Raw genomic sequence first — 8,022 nt, 5'->3', positions numbered from 1 at the left:
GCCTCTAGTATGCTAGGCAAGTGCCCTGCCACTGAGCCATACCAGCCACCCAAATATATTTTTGACACATGTTCACTGTACATTTATGCCAGAATCATGTTTTTAGTCTTTGGGAAGTTATACTTGACAGTGAGGAAGACATAAGTCCTCAGCAAGACTTGGGAGATTTTAAATAGCTATGCAAATGGCTTCAAAAGTTCACTTCAACTGCTGGTACATATAGTGGATGTTGTGGTGTCACCCAGATAGACCTCTGCTGTAGGACTGAGAGGTATTTGTCCTTCCAGACGCTGGAAGGACAATCTCTGAAGCCTTTTGGTGAAGTTTTTCTTCAGGAATTGCTCTTGGCTGAAAGAGGCTGCCTCACCAAGGTTAAACCTCTCAAAGTGGGAAGTACAAAGATGCTTGCATCACAATGGGACAGTCAGAAAGGGCTGTCTCAGCTTCAGAGGTCCTTGTGGTGTCACCTGAGGCCAAGTTCTCTCTTCTGTTTCCTTCATACCTGCAAGGACTCTACACTTCCTGCTTGCCAGTTGGTCTCAGAGTCTGTTTCCTGGAGTAGCGCCCTTGAGCTAGGAAGGCACTGTGCTAAAGGGCTTTATATACATCATCTCTCTTAGCCTTCAGAACAACATTCTGAGATAGACAGGGTTACCTGCTTATTTTACCATGAAGGACCAGACTCAGACTATGTTGCATGTCCAAAACCACATGGCCAGGAGTGCAGAGGCGGGCTCCAAAGCCAAAGTTGCTTTGGAGCCTGAGCTCGCCCTGGCCTACACCAGCTTAAAGCTCCCGCCTGGGGAAATCAGGCAGACTCAAACTTAGAAGCTTGTCTACACAGTTTTCAGATATATTTGTAAGTTTCCCAATCAATCTGAAATAGTTTCTCTCACCACATGTGTTGCTCACCTTGCAAAGCCTTGAGAATCTTCTCCTGAGGGCATTTAATCCATCCTGTATGGCTCACTCCAGCGTCCATCTGGGAGCACAGGCAGTTGGTTTGAGATTTTTTTTCCCCCTAATCAAGGAGCGAATTCATTCCATAACTGCTCATTTAATTAAGGGACTGGGAGTGAATACCATGCATTCTGCTAAGGATGGAGATGGAGCAAAGAACAAGACTAGACATTGTCCCCACTCTCTTGGGGATTATAATCTGGCAAGGAAAAGAGATAGTAGACAAAGAGTTGAAGAAGTCACTTGCATTTGTGATGGGCAGGGAAGGTCAGGTCTGCCGTTAGTCACTATGAGATTATTTCAGTTTGCGATGAGACATTCATTTTTGAGATTCTTGGATTACTGTCTGCCTCACTATAAGTCTCATGACAGCAGGACTGCCATATTCCTACCCACTTAATATACAGATGCTTGGTACTACTTGTGCATGAATAAACTCAATTGTTACTAAAGCAAATCTATGAATTAAAATCTGTGGCCTCTGATCTGCATCTCCTTCTGCCAGACTCACATTGTATGATGAGGTGAGGGCCCCAGGGACCCTGGTTTTCATATTTGCTGTTTAATCCCCAGCATTTAGAACAGCACCTGTCACAGAGAAGACACATCATATATCTTCGCAGACTTTTTCTTAAAATTGAGAATAGGTGCACCAGTTTGGATAGTTTCAGTACACACAGCAAAAAGTGATTTCAATATCAGGGTATTTATGACACATAATATACAACCGGCTCCTAAGGCAGCCCAATGACATCAAGATTCTGGGGGGCAGCATTTTTTGAGTGTCTTGGCCCTGGAGAGGTTTGCTGCAGCTCCGGCATCTCAGCCTCAGTCCACATGGTCAAAGGTGCTCCTCAGCCTGCTCCCTCCAGGTGGCAAGGAGGAAACTTTCCTAGAAGCACCCCAGCAGATTTTAACTTCTCATTGGCCAGTACTAGGTCTAACACCTACCCCTAAACTAGTCATTGCCCAAAGGGAGTGAGACTACCAGGTGTGTATTAGTTGAGGTAATGCAAGCTTCTGTAACCCAAAACCCAAGGTCCAGAGTAGTTTAAGTACAACAGAAGTCATGTGAAGTCCAAAACAGATGTGCTGGATCACAACTCTCCTTCGATAATTCGGAGACCAGGTTCTTTTCATCTTAGAGCTCCTTCCTCTTCCAGTTTTACCATGGTTTTCTGCATCAAGCCAACAGAATAGAAAAAGAATATGAAGACACACTACTTTTCAACCCCTTGTCCGGGGAGGGGCATACACCACTTCCACTTGCATTTCATCATCAAGAACTAGTCACACGGCTCCAGGATGCTGGAAGCATCAGGATGATGTCATCAGGATAATGTAAGCACACAGGATGCTGGAAAGCATAGTCCCTGACTGGTTTGCTTCCTCCTAGAGATATTGGTGTACTATGGAAAGGGCAGTCATTCAGCTTGGTGTATTATTAGTTCTTTGCCAGCCACAATTGACTTGGACCAGAGTAGTCCAGTGGAAATGTATAATGTAAGTCACATATGTCCTTTTCAAATTGATAGTGGGGGAGTCTGGGGAGGGAGAAGTGCTAAATATTTTCATTGTATTGCTATAAAATCTACCATAGGATTCTCCTTTCCTCCAGTCCAAAGGGGAGTTCATTGGAGTAACACTATGGGATATCTATAAATGTGGGATTGAAAAGCAAATTTCTCAGGAAAATGAATTTTTTGAAAGCTTAATGATTTTGAATTGATTTGGGAATTGTGTTAGGGTACAAAAACAGACTGCTTATCATAGGAAGAGATGTGGGAGCTGAATTTATTGGAGAGCATCTGAGGGCAGTGAACATTTAGGTAAGTGGAGACTAACTTTAAAATATTTGCCATAAAATTAAGATTTAAGCCTGATCTAGTCATTTCTTTTAGCCTTGTACTGGAGATGCTCCACATCATTTTTTTGTTTGTTTGTTTTTTTGAGACAGGGTCTTACTATGAAGTTCAGGCTGGCCTCGAACTCATGACAGTCCTCCTGCCTTAGCTTCCCAAATGCTGGGATTGAAGGTGTGCACCATCATAGCCAGCAGTCCACATCAATTTTTAAGTCACAAATATGTGACATGCAGAACCAGGGCCAAGAGTCCATCAGAAATAATCTATGGGATCAGAGGGCTGGTAGCAGCTACCAAATTTTTTTAGGAATTTGTCCTCCATCTCAGTAGGAAAAACAGACATAAAGGCAGTGACTCGAATGAACAAAGAGAAACTTGCCGCATAAGCTTGTCTAAAACCATTTTCTTCCAAGCAGTACACACCATTTCTGGCTGTGCTCTGCTGTTGACAAAGTCATTAGAAAAGCAAAGATAACAAAAGAACAACACCCACACAAATGCCTATACCATGGGAGCAAAGAAAAGGAGGAAGAAACAAGGCCAACAAAGCATTACCCACCCAATTTGATCAACAACATTAAGCCACACAACCGAAATCACTCAGTCAGCAGAAAACTCATCTGGTTTTATCAGTCCTGGGGTATAAGTGCTAATGTAGATGCTGACGGCACAACCAACACAATACAAACTATAATCTATATAATAACCATTTTACTCATTTTCCTGTCCCTAGGACACATTATCCTACATCCACAACTTAAAAGGAGGAAAAGTTTATTTTGATTCACAGTTTCACCTCATCATCAGCGGGCTCCAAGGCAGAAACAGCGTGGCATTTCATGGTGGGTGAAATGTTTCCCATGTCCTGGTGGCCAGGAAGTAAAGAAGGGAGGAGCCAGGGATAAGAATACACTCTTCTGGGTCACATCTCCAGTGACCCACTTTAGCCCAGGCCCCACCTCCCACCAGAACATTCAGTCTCTGAACTCACCAATGGGTCAGTCTACTGATAAATGTAGCAGCCCCATGATCCAATCACCTTCCAAACACATTAGAATTTTAGTGGACACCTTAGATGTAAACCAAACAATAACTGAAAAATCTGGGCCAAGAGTGTTTTCAAGGGATGAAAACTATTTGCCCTATTTCTTCATAATTTTCTTTTTTTTCACACTAGCACTTTAAAAAGAAAGCTATACAGAAGGGCAGCTAGGACACCAATCTGCCTCCCTCCAGTAAATGAGAAGGATGCTAAGAACTTTGTTATGTTTATACCAAAGCCTGAATTGCTCTTTTTAAGAAAAACTTTACATTTTTTTCTGGTTTCAGGATTTAAGAACTACCCTGAATTTCATCAAGCCTCAATATCCTTCTACTGATTTACAGGGAATACAAATGATAGAGAAGTAGTTCTCAGCCTTGAATGCGTATTAGAATCAAAATCTCAGTAGTAAAATTTGAGTCAAAATAGAGCCAGAAATAATGTCCTAGGGAGCTAAATCAGCATCAATAAAGCAAATGATGTCTACTGGAGTGCTGAAAGTGAGAGAGATTGGGAAAAAAATTAAAACAGAACATAACTGCCACAGATAATTGCTCTTAAAAAAGAGATCAGCTGGGGATATAGCTCAGTGGTATAGCACCTTGTCTGGCAAGCTGAACGTCCTGAGTTCAATTCCCGGTACCAAAAAAAAAAAAAAAAAAAAAAAAAAGAGAGAGGGAGATTAGAACAAATGGAGCAGAAACAATTCTTGAAGATACAATGGATGAAAACCTTCCTACACTGAAGCCATAATATGTAGATAAAAAGAACTCAAAATCTTAACCAGACAGAAAAACCGTTATTCATTCTTAAATTGCAATAGTATCAATATGGCCAGAGAGACATGGAGAGTGACTGGAGGTAAGAATGATCCGGATCGTGAAAAGCTCTTCTGTTTCTCTGCAAAACAGAAGCAAAGTCATTTATGAAGAGAGAAAAATAACAATTGATATAGGGCTTAAAGAAAGCAGTAAGGGATTGTGGTAATAATTGTTGGAAATAAGAGAGCACATTCTTATTGGAAATAAGAGAGCACGGTCATATGTAAGGATTATTAAGAGGCAGCAAGCCTCTTCATTGTGGCACATGTGCATAAATTGGTAGTGGCGTCATTCTTTCAAAACTGTCAGTTTCCCCCACACACATAGTGCTTGGAAATGCAGACGTAGGAAAGAAAAATGTAGATAACTGGAATGTTCTGAAGTGGTAGTTTGATTCTAGGATGTGGCAAAAGGCAAAGCAAGGGGTCTTTCCTCACAAGAGTGGTTGGAGTCAAAGGTCATGGGCTTGAGAATAAGATTTTGGAGTGTCTGAGACACTAAAGGCGCCACAGTACAGTAAGGACGAGTGTTGTGGGTCCAAATAAATGGGATTTGAAAATACAGCATTTTAGAAATGGAGCAATATAGCAGATGTCTAGATTTGCTAGAGTACGAGACTAGAAATGGATGGACAAAGTAAAGCTGAAGGTCATCTGGATTGAGGAAGATGAAACGTGGGCATGTTGGTCTCATTGGGAAGATGGGCATTAATCCAGATGGAGAGGAGGACTAATGCTGAGCAGTCAGCAGGTGATAGCAACAAGGGAAGGTAACGGGACCACCAGATGGTGTGCATCCTGACAAAGATATTTTGCAATGGGCAAAAGAGGATCAGATTTGTCAGGTAGGAAAGTGCTAAGAGTGAAGAGGAAATAAATACTACCTTTGGGGCTTGTAGGTGGAGTATAGGAGAAATCAAGAGTACTGTAGACAGGTTGAGCGTGTAGTTCAGTGGCAGCGCACTTGCCTTGCATGTGTCCCTGCATGGCCATGGGTATAGTCCCCCAGCAAGGGAGGAATGGAGGAAGGGGAAGAGGGGGAGAAAGGGAGAGGAGTAGGGGAGGAGAAGGAGATAGAGAAAGAGATTGATATTGAAGGTTTTTTTTTTTTTTTTCCGGTACCGGGAATCGAACTCACGACCTTGCGCTTGCCAGGCAGGCGCTGTGCCGCTGGGCTAAACCCCCAGCCCCAAGAGATTGATTTTGATTTTGAACTGTGAAGTGGACTGATGTGTTGGTACCATTAACCTGCTTGGGAAGTCCAGAAGGGAGTTTTTGTTTTCCCCGGCAAAAGCTTCATTTGAGCAGCCATGGGGAATGGTTCAAGGTTAGAGGAATGTTTAGAGATTGAGTAGGCAGGGAGTGAGTCCACAGAGGCGCAGGTTCAGGTGAGCTGGTTCTGGAAGGGCTTTGATGGGCCAAGGCAAGGGCTGGATGTGCTCATCCATGTGCACATCCGTGGGGACGCCAATGTGCTCAGCTGCCACCTCTGCTTCGTGGTGCGTCCACATGCACAAGGCTGAAAGGCTCAGGCGACCAATATCCTGCTCCTGACTGAAGGGCTGACCTCCGATCCTTGTCCCTCAACCAGCAGGATCCCTATACCTGGTAAATCCGGCACATTCCTTTCTTCCCCGGGGACGCGAGTAGGCGCAGGCGCCGTAGGTGGACTGTGGCAGAGAAACGCAGGCGCCCTGGACCGAGCAGCGGTTGTGAGAACTGCCAGCAGAGGGTGCAGGCGCTCTGGCCCGAGGAGCCTGGGCGGGGCATCGTCGCTGGGAGAGTAGAGGTGCGGTTGGAACCACTGTAGGGAGCAAGAGGCCGCGGCAGTGGGCGGGGCAGGGAGGGGGCGGGGCTAGGCGGTTCCGGAAGGAAGTGGTTCCGGGTCTCGCGGCCGGGCAGAGAGAGTTGTGGTCCGGTTGCAGTGGGAGGCGACCGCGGAGAGAGGGGCAAGCCCCGAAGGGCCGGCGGTGGCGGTAGCGGTGGCGGGGACATCCAGACCCGGTAAGCAGCCGTGGGGAGCGGGCAGGGCGAGGAGGCCCCGACCCGCAGGGAGGGCGTGTCTGTCGCCCTGGGAGGTGCGGTTCTCGGGGTGGCGGGTGGGGCGGCGAGGAGGATGCGGCGGTCTCAATCGGGCTCTCCGGGGACAGCCACCCTGCAGGTCTCTCGGCCAGCCCCTTCCCTCGGAGCGGTAGCCCACCTCTGGCTCTGGGTTGATGGCTTCCCTGTGACCCTGTGGCCGAGGGACGGCGGACTTCCCTCCGGCGCGGCGACCTGAGCACCTGCTCATGCAATCCCGATCTTCCGCTGCCTTCGAGGAGGCTGCGGGCTCCGCGCGTCTGCCGTGGGGGTGGAGGGAGGCGGGGTCGGGGAAAGGTGTCCTTGTTACCGAGGCGGCCCCGGACGCGGCGCCTGCGGGACCGGAGCCCAGGAGCTCCCGCTTTGTCCTCCTCCTGAGGCGCTCCTGCCGCGCAGCGGCATCTTTCCCAGATCACGTTGAGAATGAGTAGTGAAGGCTGCTTTTTATCCTGCATTGCAAAGTAAAACTTGTCTTTTTAGAAACGTCTCCTAAAAACTGGCGCATCTCCTGTGCTTCTCTAGGATGTATTTAGGAAACTGGGCCACTATAGGGACTGCTCTGTTAGTAGGTCGGGAGGGAAAGAAACGGGAGAGAAACGTATCTCCCTAATATTTTCCTTTCCGGGCGCTTTTCAAACTGCCACTTAGGAGATTGCTTTTCTTTTCTGGATCAGATTATAAACTATACGGGTACAAATCAGAGTCTCTCCGGCTTCGTTTTACCAAAAGGCAGCCTTTTTAGTATTCTTTTCTAAATGTGAACAGGTCCAAACGAAAGAAGAATTTGAAAAGATTTGGCTGTGGATTCATAGAGTGCTTTAATTAATTGATTTTGGGGACCAAGTCTTGCTGTAGGTGGCTAAGCCGGTCTCGAATTCGTGGGCTGAAGCGATTCTCCTGTCTCAGCTACCAGAGTACCTGGGACCACACTACAGTTGGGTAGGGTGGTGTGCTGCTCTGGAGTGCTTTATTTTTCAATAGTATTCCAGTGGTAATGGTATAGTAATGCTGTATTTATTCCGCTCTCCCCTTAGTGAATCGAAAGACCCAGGACCTCGAGCATGCTAGGTAAGTGCTTTACCACTGAGCCACACCCCAACCCCAGTAATGCTTTATTTTTAGTGGTATTTTTAAGAATGGCTACTACGGTTTTTCACTTGAAATCTCTGCAGTTTCAGTCTCCCTAAGAAATCTTATTAGAAACATTTATATAGTAAGAAGTATTTATGGGGGCTGGGGATTTAGCTCAGCGGCATG

At 46.1% G+C, this 8,022-nt stretch overlaps 1 protein-coding gene across 5 annotated transcripts in view; it reads left to right on the top strand.

The window, feature by feature from the left end:
* Positions 1 to 6,545: 6,545 nt before the first annotated feature.
* The window catches only part of LOC102004624 (chromosome unknown open reading frame, human CXorf23), a 52,081-nt gene continuing 50,604 nt past the window's right edge, over positions 6,546 to 8,022 (top strand). For all 5 annotated transcript variants that reach the window (XM_005407800.2, XM_005407801.2, XM_005407799.2 and 2 more), the window contains exons 1-2: positions 6,546 to 6,690; positions 7,800 to 7,833. The gene's annotated coding sequence lies outside the window, so the exon portion shown is untranslated. The remainder of the gene's footprint in view (positions 6,691 to 7,799; positions 7,834 to 8,022) is intronic.

Source organism: Chinchilla lanigera, unplaced genomic scaffold (genome assembly GCF_000276665.1).
Source record: "Chinchilla lanigera isolate Chin_1 unplaced genomic scaffold, ChiLan1.0 scaffold00108, whole genome shotgun sequence".
NCBI lineage: Eukaryota > Metazoa > Chordata > Mammalia > Rodentia > Chinchillidae > Chinchilla > Chinchilla lanigera.
The sequence above is the reverse complement of the archived record's forward strand: the minus strand, read 5'-3'. Positions and strand labels throughout refer to the sequence as shown.